Source organism: Chionomys nivalis, chromosome 5, assembly GCF_950005125.1.
Source record: "Chionomys nivalis chromosome 5, mChiNiv1.1, whole genome shotgun sequence".
Taxonomy (NCBI): Eukaryota; Metazoa; Chordata; class Mammalia; order Rodentia; family Cricetidae; genus Chionomys; species Chionomys nivalis.
This window is the reverse complement of record NC_080090.1, coordinates 60,015,740-60,032,740: the sequence shown is the minus strand read 5'-3', so window position 1 is coordinate 60,032,740 and position 17,001 is coordinate 60,015,740. Positions and strand designations below refer to the sequence as shown.

At 42.7% G+C, this 17,001-nt stretch overlaps 1 protein-coding gene across 3 annotated transcripts in view; it reads left to right on the top strand.

The window, feature by feature from the left end:
• The first annotated feature begins 510 nt into the window (after positions 1-510).
• Rc3h1 (ring finger and CCCH-type domains 1) overlaps positions 511-17,001 on the top strand; it is a 76,173-nt gene continuing 59,682 nt past the window's right edge. For 2 of the 3 annotated variants that reach the window (XM_057769267.1, XM_057769265.1), the window contains exon 1: positions 511-772. The gene's annotated coding sequence lies outside the window, so the exon portion shown is untranslated. The remainder of the gene's footprint in view (positions 773-17,001) is intronic. The other variant, XM_057769266.1, reaches the window with a different exon arrangement.

The window sequence follows — 17,001 nt, the reverse complement described above, 5'->3', positions numbered from 1 at the left end:
ACACAGACGGTCGGACGGACAGACAGACACACACACACACAACACGACATACACAGACGGACACACACACATACACACACGGTTGGGAAAAGGTGGGATGTAAAAAGATGCAAGAGTAGAAGAGGGGTCCAGAGTTGAGAAAGTGACAACCTCAGAGGCAGCGGGAGACTCCGTAGGAGCAAGCCTACGGGCACCGCCTGGCTACTTGCCTGCCGGGATCAAAGGCACTGTGGCCACGGACCCGGCGGGCGGCGGGGGAGGAGGTGGGACCAGTTTCCCCACTCAGGGCGTGACAGCGCTCGAGACACGGGCGGGGCGCGTCACCCGCTACGGGCTGGGCGTTGGGGCTGGTGACTCAGAGCTTTTCTTCGGGCCACGGCCTTCGACGGCCCCGCCCCGCCTCGTTGACCACGCCCTCCACTCCGTTGGCCCCACCCCGTGAGGAGGAGCCTCGCCCTCATCTCCGCCCCAGTCTCGGGGCGGGCCGGAGTCTGAGGAAGAGGAAGGGGACGAGGACAACGAGCGACGGGCGGCGGAGGACGCGGAGGAGGAAGGGGAGGCCGACCAACAAGATGGCCCCTGCTGCAGGAGCAGCCTCAGCAGCAGCAGGTGGGGGGCTGGAGGCGGCGCTGGCGGTGGCGGCTACGGCCGTGGTCCCGCGGCCTGGGACAGAGTCAGAGTCGATGGTGGCGGCGGCGGCGGCGGCTGCCGCGACGGTGGCGACGGCCGCAGGGACGAGGAGCTGAGAGGAGCTGCTGCTCGGACCAGCGCGGTGAGCAAGTGGCGGGCGGCAGCGTGCGGAGCGGGGCGGCCGCGGCCGAGAACAATAGGCGGCGGCGGCGGGGATGGGGCTGTCCTCACCCGCCCTGCGCTCGGGACCGGCCCCGGGGCTTGTCAGTGGCCGGCGTCCTTTAGGCCTCAGGCCTCCGCGTGCCGCCCGGAGGGCCTGCCGGGGTAGGTAGGCCGAGGGGCGGTGCAGACACCGCCCTGGAGCAAAAGAAGGCTGGGAAGGCGGGAGGAGTAAGGGGTCCGTGGCTGCCCGTCCGCGGTCCCTTGGAGAACAGCCGGCGGGCGTAGAGTTGCTTGCTCGCAGGAACTGTTGTTTGGACCCCTGTCTGTGCGGTGGGGGAGGGAGAAGGCTCCTGTAAACAGCCGCCGCTTCTGCCTCGCTGCCAGGCGTGGCTGCTCCCTCCCCAGCCCCCTTCCTCGGCCAAGTGGGTTTTAGGGTGTCGGTTTCCCTGGAGTTCCTGTAGATACACCCTATTGGCCGAGGCTAAACCATGTGCAGGTGCCTTTTTCAAAAAGGCGTAAGTGCCACAACAACAAAAATACACAAAATATGGTTGTCTGTAAAGGATGGAGTTCTAAAGGGGTGGACCTTTCCTAACACCATTCTAAACATCAGGTCTCTGTAAACATCATTGGACTCACATCCCTGTGAGAATGAACTGAAACAAGGGCTCTTTTGAAGCAGCAATAATATAACTCTTGACATCCCAGAATAGTCTGTGAAACTGGAAACAAAGCCACTTACTGGCAACTCGGAGACAGATTGTTAAGGTTTAAGCAGAACTTTTCCAGCTAGCCGTTTTGAATTTTCTACGGCAGAGGAAATAACATTAACCATTTTGGGTACAGTGACGATCTTCTCTGAAACACTTACTCAGGAGAAGACTGGTTCATCTGTCCCCTTAGGATTTCTTGTGTCTGTCCCGTGTTCTGATATTTTCGCCAGTTTGCCCTCAAAAGTAATTGGAATGGAACCTTCTTCTCTGTTTGAATTTTCACATTTAAAGCTTACTTTCTAAGATTTCAGAAACTTTTAGCCTGACATTATGATGCATGCCTATAATCCTAGCACTCCAGAGGCTGAGACAGAAAGATTTTGAGTTCAAGGCTGACGAGACCAGTCTCAAAAAAACCAAATTAGGGCTGGAGAGATTGCTCAACAATTAAAAGCAGTACTTCCAGAGGACCTGGGTTCAATTCCCAGCACCCACATGGCACCGAACAACTGTCTATAACTCCAAGATATGACACCTTACATGGATATATATGCAGGCAAAACACCAATGCATATAAAAATAAATAATTAAAAAAAACAAATCAACCAACCAAACACTAAATAGTGGAAACATTTACTGATAATTTTCAAAAACAAGGAAGAGTTGTGCTCTAAGTGCCTAGGCTTAGGGTGAGACAACCCTTCTTTTATATTAGTTTATTAATCTTCAGTAATATCTTAAAACTTAAAAGTTAACTATTTCTCCTAAAAGTTAACTTTTCAAGTCGTTTACCACATGTATTTTCAAGTAAAGGGGGAAGAGGAGAATTCTATTCCAGTTTTTAGTGCGTATGTAGAAAATTATATTAAAAAGCTTGAATGCAGCCGGGCGGTGGTGGTGCACGCCTTTAATCCCAGCACTCGGGAGGCAGAGGCAGGCGGATCTCTGTGAGTTCGAGGCCAGCCTGGTCTACAAGAGCTAGTTCCGGGACAAGCACCAAAGCTACAGAGAAACCCTGTCTCGAAAAACCAAAAAAAAAAGCTTGAATGCATTCAAGGAGCCTGCGTAATATTCAGGGACTTTGTATTTCTTCCTTTTATTGTTTTAGAGACAGGGTCTTGTAACACAGGCTGGTCAGGAATTAACCGTTTTCCTGTCTCAGCATCCTGAATATTAATGTTTTTTTTTTTCCCTCTGTTTGAGACAGAGTTTCTCTGCATCCCTGGCCTTTCTGGATCACAATCTGTAGACCAAGCTGGCCTCAAATGCAGAGATCCACCTGCCTCTGCCTCCTGAGTGCTGGTATTCAAGGTGTTTGCCACCACTGTGCAACTGAGTTAGCATTCTTTTTTTGTTTGTTTGTTTGTTTTTGTTTTTTTCAAGACAAGGTTTCTCTGTAGCTTTGGTGCCTGTCCTGGAACTAGCTTTTGTAGACCAGGCTGGCCTTGGACTTACAGAGATCTACCTACTTCTGCCTCCTGTGCTATGATTAAAGGCCCTTACCACCACCGCCTGGTGAGTTAACATTCTTAAAAGGAAAGTTGACCTGTACAAACAAAATACTGGCCAGACAGTGGTGGTGCATACCTTTAATCCCATTATTCGGGAGGCAGAGGTAGGTAGATCTCTGTAAGTCCAAGGCCAGCCTGGTCTACAAGAGCTAGTTCCAGGACAGGCTCCAAAGCTACAGAGAAACTCTGTCTCGGAAAATAGAGAGAGAGAGAGAGAGAGAGAGAGAGAGAGAGAGAGAGAGAGAAGGAGGAGGAGGAGGAGAAGAAGGAGAGAATACTGATTGATGATAGCTTTTTGCCAAAATTTCTAGGGTAAATTTCTAATTAGAATTTATCTCTGTCATTGTTCAGTAATATAAAATTTAATTAGCAGTACTAGTTTCTAGTAATGCTGCAAGGATTGGTGGTGAATAATTATAAAATGTAAACTGAGCCATCTTGTTTATGATTTGAAGTATAGTATAGCAGTTTCATATCAGCAATCTTATTTTATGCCTTAGCATAGCATTGTCATGGATGAATTGATCTTTGGAGTCATGGAGAACAACTTTTACATGGTTCCTGCTAATGTTACTTGTGACTTTTGGAGGGGGTGACTTAGAATTTCAGAACTTTCTTTTTGTTGAAAACTCAAATTGGTTTTTCTTTTCATACTGAATTTTGTTAGAAACAGATGGAGTATCATTTGTATTATAATGATACTTATATTAATTTGTGGCCCTAAACATATTACAAGAAATACATAATACTAACTTATGAGTTTGTAGGGTTTTTTTTTTTAATCTTATTTCCTTCTTTGGTTAAGTTTGCTTTATTTATTTATGTTTTTATATATCAGTGCTCTGCATATATGCCTACATGCCAGAAGAGGGCACCAGATCTCTTAACAGGTGGCTGTGAGCCACCATGTGGTTGATGGGAACTGAACTCAGGACCTCTGGAAGAGCAGCCAGTGCTCTTAATCACTGAGCCATCTCTCCAGCCCAAGTTTGTAGGTTTTAAGTTAGAAAAAAAATGCATTGTTTCATCAAGAATTTACTAATTTCATTTGCTACAGTTTTTCTAAAGATGAAAGTCTTCAATTAGGGAATCATGGAGAGATGGCTCAGTGGGTAAGAGTGCTTGCTGTGTGGGTGTGAGGACATAAGTTCAAATCCTCAGCACTCATGTAAAAAAATGGTGTGTGTTATGCATGCCTCTAACCTCTCATTGTGGTGGGGGCAGGACAGGAGGATCAGTGAGTGGGGTTTATTGGTCACCAGCCTAGCTCCAGGTTTGGTAAGAAATCCTGTCTCAAAGGAATAAGGCAGAGAATGCTAGAGAGTGGCAGGTGAGCGCTTCCCTGTGTGTTGTTTACCTGCATATAGACATGTACATATTAATCCCACACACTCTTTTGTTTGTTTTTAATGATAGTTTCTCTGTGCAGTCCTGGCTGTTCTAGAACTTGTTTTATAGATCAGGCTGGCCTTGAACATCACAGCTCCTCCTGCCTCTGCCTCTCAAGTGCTGGGATTAAAGGCGCAGTATACCACCAAAACTACCTGCCTAAAATCTTTTTAAAAATCACTACATGGAGCCAGGTGGTGGTAGCGCACCTCTAATCCCAGCACTTGGGAGGCAGAGGCAGACAGATCTCTGTGAATTTGAGGACAGCCTGGACTACAGAGGGAGTTCTAGGACTGGCTCCATAACTACTAAGAAATCCTGTCTGGAAAAAAAAAGAAAAATTTAAATCTGAAATTGGATATTGACCATTTGTGGATAGACTCAGTATCCTTTTGTTTTATTTTGTTTTTTGGTTTTTTTTAGAGTCAGCATCCTTACTTTTATTAAACATTAAAATGTTTCCTTGGGCTTTGTTTTGATTTTTTTTTGTCAAAACTATTTTACAATATGATTCCTTAGTTTTTATATCTTCAGTATCAGTGTAGTCTTACTACTTTAGTTCAGATTTTCTCAAATATTTAAACATTTCCTTATAAATCTTTGAAACTGTAGTTTAAGTATTAAATTACAGTTATGTGTGGTGGCTCATGCCTATTACCTCTGCACTTAAGACACAAAGGCAGGAGTGTTGTCTCAAGTTTGAAACTATTTTGGGCTACAAGGTGAGATCTTATCTCAAAAAAAGAAAAGAATAATTTAAAATTTTTCTTTATTTGTTTTGTTTTCTTTGAGACAGGGTTTCTCTGTGTAACAGTCCTGACTGTCCTGGAAATTGCTTCGTAGACAATGCTGTGTAGGCTGCTCTCGAACTCACAGAGATTTGCCTCCCTCTGCTTCCCGAATGCTGTGATTATAGGTGTGCACCACCACTGCCTGGCTAAATTAATGAATTAATTCATTAATTTATTTTGGGGCAGGGTCTTATTATGGTAGTAACTTTATTATGTTAGTTGACTTTGTAGATCAGGCTGACTTCAAACTCTTAGCGATTTTGTTTGCTGTTTTTCTGCCTCTTGAGTACTGGAATTAAAGGCTTATATCACCATGTCTAGCCTTTAGATTTACAGTTTCTTAGTAATAGAGTTAAAAATTTTGTTGAATCCTATGAAGAGATTGGAAAGGGGATATTGTTGTATATCATTTAAAAAATTATAGGGTTGGAGGTGTATGACTCTGTGCTTGCCTAGCATTCATGGGGGCTTAGGTTCTAGCCCCAGCACAAAACATTGAAACTCAAAAAAGACCCCCAAAGCTTTTAGCATTGTAGAGACAGAGATAGTAGGATCACTGCAAACTTGAGGCTAATCTGGGCTACAGAGTAAATTCCAGAAAAATCTGGACTAGAATGAGGCCTCCCTCAAGAAAACAAGCAAAACTCTGTGTGTGTGTGTGTGTGTGTGTGTGTGTGTGTGTGTGTGTGGTTTTTGTGAGCATGTTATCCTTATTTCACAATAACAGAATCTGGGGTTAGAAGCAGCTAAGTAAATAGCAAAAAGGTCACATAATTAATAGGTAAGAATGACCTCAAATCTAGGTCAAATTTGCTGTTTTACAACAGCCACCATATGTATCATTAAACCTAAAAGCATCTTTTACATTAAACTTAAAAGCATCTTTTATATTGACATATCTTTTTCCTACTATGAATTATATTTTGTAATAGTGTACTTGGCCCCTAACTTTCTGTTATTTGCATACTGCCAAGCATTTATATGATCAAAAAGGTATACATTTAAATTCTTTAAAAAAATCCTTTTTTAAAGCAGGTCCAAATGCTATAAAATATGGACATTCATATTTTTTATATCTTAAATTTTATTTTATGTGTATGAGTGTATGTGTGTACACCATTTTGGTTCCGGCAGAAGTCAGAAAAGGATAGATCTCCCAGAAGACCGAGAGCCACCATATGGGTGCCGGGAACCAAACTCAGGTTCTCTGCAAGAACAACAGGTGCCCTTTATCTCTAAGTCATCTCTCCAGTACCTACAAATTCACATTTTTAGCAAGACAGATTTTTGGCATTGCTATAGTTTGTCACATAATTAGTAAATTGTACCTTTGAATTATTTTATGAAAAATTAAAAATAATTTTAATAATATTTAATATTGTTAAGCTAGGTCATCTTGAGCTTCTTCACTGATGTTTTTCTTTCCTTTATTATGCCATAGCGCATTTAGAATTTTGCAAAGTCTTCAAGACCTTAGGGGCTTAGTATGGATTTGGTGGGGCCTGATTAAGTCTGCCACACAGTGAATAAACTGTTAAGTGATCTCTGTTTGGTGACTGTCTCGGGTCAGGATGTTCCTTGGCAGGGTTTTCTGACCTGGTTTAGCTTTGGTACTGACTATATTTATGCTCAGGGGTCAGGTATTCTTCAGGATTGGGTTCAGAAAGACTTCTCAGATTTGTCTGTACCAGAACTCTTATAGATTTGAAAATCATTGTGCTTCCTAGGATTTATTTAGTTCAGTATCTCCTGGGCAAGGCTGCATTTGAATTACCTTTGGAGGTTAGAATGTTTCATCAGACATTTATATAAAGAAATTATTTTACTTTAGAGCTTAAAATATTTCTTATATTTTCAGGCATGAGATTTCTCAGTCTGCAGACCTTGTGTGTCTTTTAGCCCTTTACTATTTTCTTTTGTGTGTATGTTTGTGTGTGTGCATATGCCTATTAACGTGAGTGTGTGTTTGCAAGTGAAGCCAGAGGAAGGTGTTGAGAATCTTCCCGGTATCACTATGACCTTTGTGTGTGTGGGGAGGCAGGGGAGGTGTCTGCATACCACAGCATGCATGTGGAAGTCAGAGGACACCTTGAAGAAGCTGATTCTCTTCTACTTTTTTTTTTTCTTTTTTTTTTTTTGGTTTTTCGAGACAGGGTTTCTCTGTAGCTTTGGTGCCTGTCCCGGAACTAGCTCTTGTAGACCAGGCTGGCCTCAAACTCCCAGAGATCCGCCTGCCTCTGCCTCTCGAGTGCTGGGATTAAAGGTGTGCGCCACCACCACCCGGCATCTCTTCTACTTTTTTGTTCCCAGGGGTTGAATTCAGGTTGTCAGACTTGGTGGCAAGTGCCTTTACCCACTGAGCAATCATTTCTGAGGCCTGTCCACCTTTAATTTTTGAGACAGGGTCTGTTAGTGAATTTGAAGCTCATCTAAAAGCTGGACTGTCTGGCCAATGAGATTAGTGCCACCAATACTGTGGCTATACAGGTTCTAGGGATCTGAATTCAGGTTCTCATGCTTACATGGCTAGCACTTACTGGCTTGAGTCATTTCCTTAAATTCCTTGTCTGTCTGTCTTTTTTAAAGATTTATTTTTTAGGGGCTGGGCGATGGTGGTACACGCCTTTAATCCCAGCACTCGGGAGGCAGAGGCAGGCGGATCTCTGTGAGTTCGAGACCAGCCTGGTCTACAGAGCTAGTTCCAGGACAGGCTCCAAAGCCACAGAGAAACCCTGTCTCGAAAAAAAAAAAATTATTGTTTAAAATATTATGTATAGTGTTCTGCCTGCATGCTAGAAGAGGGCACCAAATCTTATTATAGATGGTTGTGAGCCAACATGTGGTTCCTGGGACTTGAACTCAAGACCTCTGGAAGAACAGCCAATGCTCTTAACTTCTGAGCCATCTCTCTAGCCCCCTAAAGATAGATTTATATATATAAATTTGAGACAGGGTTTCTCTGTAGTTTTGGAGCCTGTCCTGGAACTAGCTCTTGTAGACCAGGCTGGACTCGAATTCACAGAGATCCGCCTGCCTCTGCCTCCCGAGTGCTGGGATTAAAGGAGTGCGCCGCTACTTCCTGGCTAAAGATTTATTTTTAAAGTAAATCTCTGTCTCTCTGTATTTGTCTCTCTCTCCCTCCCCTTTGTGTGTGTGTGTACCTGTAAAATGCAGGTGCCCACAGAGTTCAGAAAGAGGGTGTCAGGTTCCCTAGAGTTGGAGTTGTGAATTGATGTGAACCACCCAATTTTGGAGCTGGGAACCAAACTCAGGTTATCTGGAAAGACCAACAAGGCTCTTAAGTGTGGATCCATCCTGCTAGCCCTCTCTTCAAAATTTCTTTTTTTTTTTTTTTTTTTTTTTTGGTTTTTCGAGACAGGGTTTCTCTGTAGTTTTGGAGCCTGTCCTGGAACTAGCTCTTGTAGACCAGGCTGGTCTCGAACTCACAGAGATCCGCCTGCCTCTGCCTCCCAAGTGCTGGGATTAAAGGCGTGCGCCACCACCGCCCGGCCCTCTTCAATATTTCTTAATGAATACAGGAATCTTGAAATCGGAACAAAGGAGCTAGACCTGGTTGTGTATTCCTATAATCTCAGCACTGGAGGGGCTGAGTCAGAAGGATGAGAAGTTTGCAATCTGTCTAAGGTATATAGAGAGTTCCAGGCCAGTTCAGACCAGAACACTTAATGCCTTACTCATAATTATGCAAAGCTTGACTACCTTTTGTGTAGTTGTAAAGCAGAATAAAAGTAGTAAATTAAGTGTGAGAGTAGAAGAGCTATAGGTAAGATATTTAACAAGAAGATTAGTAAAAGAAATTGTCCCTCTGTACCTCCCCCCCAGGGGGGGCTGGAGATATGGCTCAGAGGTTAAGAGCACTGGCTGCTCTTTCAGAGGACCCGGGTTCAATTCCCAGTACCCACACGTCAGCTCACAACTGTCTGTATCTCCAGTTCCAGGGGATCTGACACCCTCATACAGACATACATGCAGGCAAAACATCAATGCACATAAAATAAACATAAATTAATTATTTAAAAAAATTTTCCCCAACAATAACAAAAAAATCCCACCTATATTATTCTAGAGCAGCATCTACCTGCCTAATACCTGTAGACTTTTGAGAGTGTCATTAAATAGTATGCCATATATTCCTGACAATAAGTTCACTGTGGAAATTTTAAAGTATTTTTGTAATAAGAATAATAAAAAAGTTTTAGAAGTATATAGTAGAGTAGAAAATAGTAGTGGGTTTTGTGTTATTTTGTTTTGCTTTGTATGAGATAGTCTCATGTAGTCTAGGCTGGCCTCAAAATTAGCCAGGCGGTGGTGGTGCACGCCTTTTATCTAGGCACCAGGGAGACAGAGGCAGGTGGATTTCTGAGTTCTAGGCCAACCTTGACTACAGAGTAAATTCCAGGACAGGCAGGACTGTTTCATATAGAAACCCTGTCTCGAAAAATGAAAACAAAAAAATTCGCTGTGTAGCCAACTTCTCATCCTCCTTACCTCCATCTGATTCTTTTGCCTCAATCTCCCAAGTGCTGGGATTCCAGGTATGTTCTACCACACCTAGTTTTATGCTAGGTCTGGAATCTCAGGCCTAACGCATACTAGGCAAACATGCTGCCAGTTGAGCCACATCCCCAACATAAGAGAAAGCTGTTAGAGCATAGACTTTCAAGTGAAAACTATCTAAGTGCTCTTTTCTTTAAACAAGCTCCTTTTTTTTGGCTTTTCTTTTTCTTTTTTCTTTTCTTTTTTTTTTTTTTTTTTGGTTTTTCGAGACAAGGTTTCTCTGTGATTTTGGAGCCTGTCCTGGAACTAGCTCTTGAAGACCAGGCTGGTCTCGAACTCACAGAGATCCGCCTGCCTCTGCCTCCCGAGTGCTGGGATTAAAGGCGTGCACCACCACCGCCCGGCTGGCTTTTTCTTTTCTTTTTTTCTTTCTTTTTTTTTTTTTCCCCAAGACAGGGTTTCTCTGTGTAGCTTTGGATCCTGTCTTGGAACTTGCTCTGTAGAGCAGGCTGGCCTCTAACTCACAGAGATCCACCAGCCTCTGCTCCCCGAGTGCTGGGATTAAAGGCTTGTTGGAGTTCTTTTAAGATTTACATTTTATAATCCCCCTTCCTTCCTTCCTTCCTTCCTTCCTTCCTTCCTTCCTTCCTTCCTTCCTTCCTTCCTTCCTTCCTTCCTTCCTTCCATTTATTAAGACAAGGCTTCTGTTCTGGAACTCACTCTGTTGACCAGGCTTACCTTGAACTCACAGAGATCCACCTGCCTCTCTGCCTTCCAAGTGCTGGTACAAAAGGCTTGTTTTTTTATTTTTAAATGTTGGAACGGAGGATTTAAACTCAAGTCCTTGTGTCTTTACAGCAAGTGTTCATACCCACTGAGCCATTTCACCAGCATCTTGAATGTAAGCTTTTAAATAGATTTTATTTATTGTTTATTTTTGTGGCAGGGTCTTACTATATAGCCCCAGCTGTCCTGGAACTCACTATATAGACCTGATTGGCAGAGATCTGTCTGCTTCTGCCTGCTGAGAACTGGAATAAAGGTGTATACTACTATACCTGGCAAAAATTTTGTATTTATTTATTTATTTATTTATTTTCTTTTTTTTTTTTTTTTTGGAGACAGGGTTTATCTGTAGCTTTGGAGTCTGTCCTGGAACTAGCTCTCGTAGACCAGGCTGGCCTCGAAATCACAGAGATCCGCCTGCCTCTGCCTCCGGAGTGCTGGGATTAAAGGCATGTGACACCACCACCCAGCAATAGATTTTATTTTATTTTATTTTTTTAGATTTATTTATTCATTTATTTATTTATTTATTATGTATACAACATTCTTTCCATGTATGCTTGCATGCCAGAAGAGGGCACCAAATCTCATTATAGATGGCTGTGAGCCACCATGTGGTTGCTGGGAATTGAACTCAGGACCTCTGGAAGAGCAGTCAGTGCTCTTAACCGCTAAGCCATCTCTCCAGCCCAATAGATTTTATTTTTAAGAAACATTTTATTATATTTATTTAGTTTGTGTGTGTATGTGTCACAGTACTTGTGGGCCATTGATCCGCCTGCCTCTGCCTCCCAAGTGCTGGGATTAAAGGCGTGCGCCACCACCGCCCGGCTTCATTGACTTTGTATATTGCAACTTTACTGTATTTGTTAGTCTGACAGGTTTCTAGTAGATCCAGTTTGACTTCTTCCCTTTCTTATTATCCATTTTATGTCTTGCTGTTGTCTAATTGCTATAGCTAAAACTTGGTGCACTATATCACATAATGAAAGGGAGAGTGGACAGTCCTGTCTTTTTCTTTATTTGAGAGAAAATGTTCTCAGTTCCTCTGTAATACTTTTTTGTTTTGTTTTGTGATCAGTTGTCAGCAAGTAGCCCAGGCTGGCTTAGAATACATAATTCTCTCATCTCAGCCTCCTGAGTACTTTTATTACAGGTGTGTGCCATGAGCAGTAACTCACTGTTCTTCCCACCTCCTCACACACACCTATTTTCCCCATTATATTTTTTCCACTTGGCGTGTGTGTTTGCATGAATATCATGGTGCGTATGTGGAGGTCATAGGACAACTTGGAGTAGTTGGTTCTCTCCTTTCGTGTGGGTTTCAGGGACTGAACTCAGGTTGTCAAACTTGAGAGGGTAGGTGCTTTTAACTCACTGAGCCATTGCGCTGACTCTGGAACTGATTATGTACTACAGAGTGAGACTCTGTCTCAGAAAACAAAGTTGAGGATAGAGCATTATCGGCAATTAAGAAAACTTCTAGAATACCCGGGTTCAACTCCAGCATTCACAAGGAGACTCAACAAACATCTGTAACTGTAGTTGGCCTCTATGTGTGTTAGGTATACACATGGTGCACGTAGGTACATATGGGAAAAACACTCTTTTTTTTTTTTTTTTTTTTTTTTGGTTTTTCGAGACAGGGTTTCTCTGTGGTTTTGGAGCCTGTGCTGGAACTAGCTCTTGTAGACCAGGCTGGTCTCGAACTCACAGAGATCCGCCTGCCTCTGCCTCCCGAGTGCTGGGATAAAGGCGTGCGAAACACTCTTACATGTAAAAATAAATCAATTGGGGGGCTGGAGAGATGGCTCAGTGGTTAAGAGCATTGCCTGCTCTTCCAAAGGTCCTGAGTTCAATTCCCAGCAACCACATGGTGGCTCACAACCATCTGTAAAGAGGTCTGGCGCCCTCTTCTGGCCTTCAAGCATACACACAGACAGAATATTGTATAATAAATAAATAAATAAATATTTAAAAAAAATAAATCAATTGATCTTGGCAGCTGGAGGTGGTGCTGCAGGGCAGAATGGAAGTGCCTGTACAGGTTCCTGGATTTTGAGCCGAGCTCTGGAAGCTGCCCTACCTGCCATCCTCCTGAACCATGTGAGAGACTGCAGCTCTACAGCAGAGTTACAGAATGTCTGAATGGGACATTGTAGGAGACTGTGTCCATGGGAAACCCTCAGTGGTTTACTGTTTTTTTCACATAGCTAGACAGATTTATCAATCCTGGCCTACCCTTTTCATAACTGTTATGATACTAGGCCTGAATATTGTCTTCATGATTAGAGTTTACCTGTTACAGGGTTGGTACATTGTGACCTTTTCTGTGGGAATTTACTACTTAAACCTTTTCATGGCGTTCCTTTCTCCCAAAGTGGATCCTTCTTTGATGGAAGACCCACACAATGACGGGCTCTTCATTACCAAAAGAGTGAGGAGTTTCTCCCTTCATTCAAAGGCTTATAGAATTCAAATTTTAAGTGTAGCTACGAAAGGCATTCTTACGGCTATGATCTTTACCTTTTGCAGTCGGCTTTTTCTTTGGGTTGCCTGCTTGCAGATAACAGACTTATTATTAATTATGAAAGTTTGACCTTAGCTTAGGCTTGTCCCACTAACTCTTATAACTTAAATTAACCTGCTTCTATAAATCTACATGTGGCTTTTTACCTTTCTTTCATTATGTTCAATTCCCTCCATGTCTCATTGGTGTCTCACTGGGGTAATTCACTGGCAAAATTGTGTGCCTAGGTTCCTCCTTAAAAGTAAGCCAGTTAGCCAACTGGAGGCAGAGGCAAGGAGATCTCCGTAAGTTTAAGGCCAGCCTAGTTTACTTAGGACAGTGGTTCCCAATCTTGCTAATCCTGAGACTCTTCAGTATAGTTCTCCACATTGTAGTAACTCCTAGCTATAGAATCCTTTTCGTTGCTACTTCGTAACTGTAATTTTGCTACTGTTATGAAGTCATAATGTAAAAATATATGATATTTCACCCCTGTGAAAGGGTCTCTCCATTCCAAAGGGATTACAACCCACAGGTTGAAAACGAATCACTGATTTAGCAACTTCCAGGCTAATCCTGTAGGGGAATACAGTAGTAGTATTGGGATAGCCTGACTTACTGGAAAGCCAGGATATACTTAGAGCCGCAATAGGAAAGCTCTGGAGGGGTAGAACCGCAATAGGACAGCTCTGGGGGACAGGGTAGAGCCTGACAAAATTGGGAACATGGGGGTGAGAGGAGGGTGGAAGGGGAAGAGGAGGGAAGAAAGGGAGGGTTGAGGAGACCTTGAGGAAATGGGATAGTCGAGATGGAGGAAGGACAGAGGTGAGAGCAAGGAAAGAGATATCTTGATTGAGGGAGCCATTATAGGGTTAGCAGAAACCTGGCTCTAGAGAAATTCCCAGGAATCCATAAGGCTGACTCCAGCTAAGACCCTACGCAATAGGGAGAGGGGACCCAATCTTCATTTGCCCTGTAGTCAGACTGATGAATATTTTAAATGTCACCATAGAACCTTCATCCAGCAACTGATGGAAACAGAGGCAGAGACCCGCATTGAAAAAGGAATTTTATTATATAATATCAAGTTCTATTTGTCAGGCTTTTTACCCTCTAACTCAATACCCTTTTACTTAATGTATGTCTTGGGTAGTTGTACATTTATAGAAACATTAGCATATGAAATTATATCTAGTGTATTGTGTGCTATATGGTTAGAATTCAACCCATATATTTTATGGAGAGATATTTTTACAGTCAGAATTGTGTCTTTCCTCAAAAAGGGTGTCATTACTAGAAACTTCTAATCTTCAAGGCTTAGACTATAATTTCCTCTGTACGTTATTGATGCTCCACTGGGAATTACATCACTTAAGTGTAATAATAAGCCTTTAATTTTCTTGTGTTATTTCTTACTTAGGTTCAGTTTTCAGCACAGTTACAAATTTTCTCTTCTCTGATGTGGTCCCTTCATGCTGGTTGCTATAGAAATGTTCCAGAGAAGTGATAAATTAGGTTAAGGTCAAGAATTGTAGTTCTTAAAAAGTTGTTGTCTTTCTGTTGCTATGGGTTTTTATTGCTGTGAAGAGACACTATGACCATGACAGCTCTTTATTATTATTTTTTATTTGGAAGCATTAGAAGCATCTTTTAGCTCTGGGATTCAGTAATATCTATACTTATATAAGACATATTAAAAGCTCATATTCCATTTTTTATGTTATTAACATTTTTCACTTATTTATTTATTTATTGTTTGGAAAATGCTATCTTTTTTTCATTATACATACCAGTCCGAGTTCCCACTCTCTCTCCCCTCCCATTCCCTTTACCTATCTTCCCACCCCACCCCCATCCAATCCTCAGAGGGTAAGGCACATTGCTTTGGGGAAGGTCCAAGGCCCTCCCTACTATGTGTAGGCTGAGCAAGCTATCATTCAAAGAGAGTAGGTTCCCAAAAAGCCAGAATATGCAGTAGGGATAAATTCTGGTGCTACCACCAGTGGCCCCTTAGTCTGCCCCAGCTATGCAACTGTCAACCCCTTTCAGAGGTACTAGTTTGGTCCTATGCTTTTTCCTTCGCAGTCTGGCTGGAGTTGGTAAGCTCCCATTAGCTCAGGTAGACTGTTTCAGTGGGTGACCCCATCATGGTCTTGACCTCTTTGGTCATATTCTCATTCCTTCCACTCTTCAACTGGACTTTGGGAGCTCAGTCCAGTGTTCCGATGTGGGTCTCTGCCTCGGTTTCCATCAGTGGCTGGATGAAAGTTCCATGGTGACATTTAAGATATTCATCAGTCTGAGCAAGGCCAGATTGGGCCCTCTCTCCTCTGTTGCTTAGGACCTTAGCTGGGGTCATCCATGTAGATTCCTGGGAATTTCTCTAGAGCCAGGTTTCTTGCTAATCCTATAATGGCTCCCTGAATCAAGATATCTCTTTTTCTTGCTCTCATCTATGTCCTTCCTCATTCTCGACTATCGTGTTCCCTTGAGTTCTCACCCCTCCCCTTATCCCCTCCACTCCCCCTTCCACCCTTCCTTCTTCCCCCACCCCCATACTCCCAGTTTTGTCTGGTGATCTTGTCTGTTTTCACTTTCCAGGTGGATCCTATATGTTTTTCTTATGGTTCACCTTATTACTTAGCTATTCTAGGATCATGAACTATAGGCTCAGTATCCTTTGTTTATAGCTAGTATCCACTTTTGAGTACTACCATATTCATCTTTTGGGGCCTGGGTTTCCTCACTCAGGATAGTGTTTTCTAATTCGAATCATTTGCATGCAAAATTCAAGATGTCACTTTTTTTTTACCAATGAGTAGTACTCTAATGTGTAAAAGTGCCATATTTTCTTTATTCTTTGGTTGAGGGGCATTTAGGTTGTTTCCAGGTTCTGGCTATTACAAATAATGCTGCTGTGAGCATAGTTGAAGAAATGCCTTTGTAGTATGATTGAGCATCTTTTGGGTATATGCCCAAGAGTGGTATTGCTGGATCCTGAGGTAGGTTGATTCCCGGTTTTCTGAGAAACTGCCATACTGATTTCCTAAGTCTTTGTTTTCATGGCTTGAACAATGCATGGCACATCAAGGTAAGGTAGGCCTGAGCTCTTCCCCCTTCATTAAGGCTGAGCAATTTAATCCAGCATGGGTAACAGGTTCCCAAAACATGACAACTCTTGAAAACATTTAATTGGTGTGGCTTGTGTACAGTTCAGAGTTCGGTCCATTGTCATCATAGTAGGACATGGTGGTGTGCAGACAAACATGGTGCTGGAGAAGTAGTTGAGAGTCCTACATATTGTAGGCAACAGGAAGTGGTCTGAGACTCTGGGTGATATCGTGAGCATATATGAGACCTCAAAGCCTATCTCCACAAACACACTTCCTCCAACAAGACCATACCTACTCTAATAAGGTTACACCTCCTAATAGTGCCACTCTTTTTGAGAGTTGTTTTCTTTCAAATCATCACAGTTGCCATGTGGGGTAGAATTAGAAGTGATCTAAGAATTTTTTCCCTCCCTCCCTCCCTCCCTCCCTCCCTCCCTCCCTCCCTCCCTCCCTCCCTTCCTTCTTTCCTTCTTTCCTTCTTTCCTTTCTTTTTGGTGAGACAGAGTTTTGCTGTAGCCTTGTAGACCAGGCTGGCCTCTAAACCTAAAGTAAACTAAAACCTGTCTTTAAGTCCTAACTCAAGACTTAATTAGCCCTGGGCTGAAAATACTGCCCACTCTCATCAAGTGTTTATCATCTATAAACAGGTATACTTATATCAGGAGAAGAACTCACAGCAGGTAATGATGAATTTTAGTTTCTAATTTTCTTTAAATTAAGGAAGTATAAAATTAACCTGTAGTTGTATGGCAAGAGATGGTAATATGGTGTAATTTAGCTGTTTAGTAAGGCTATTGCTGTGCGCACAGAAAAATCTGACCTGTGGACATTTGAAAATTAAAATAAACTTTTGAGAAACAAAGCTATAAAAAGACTTTT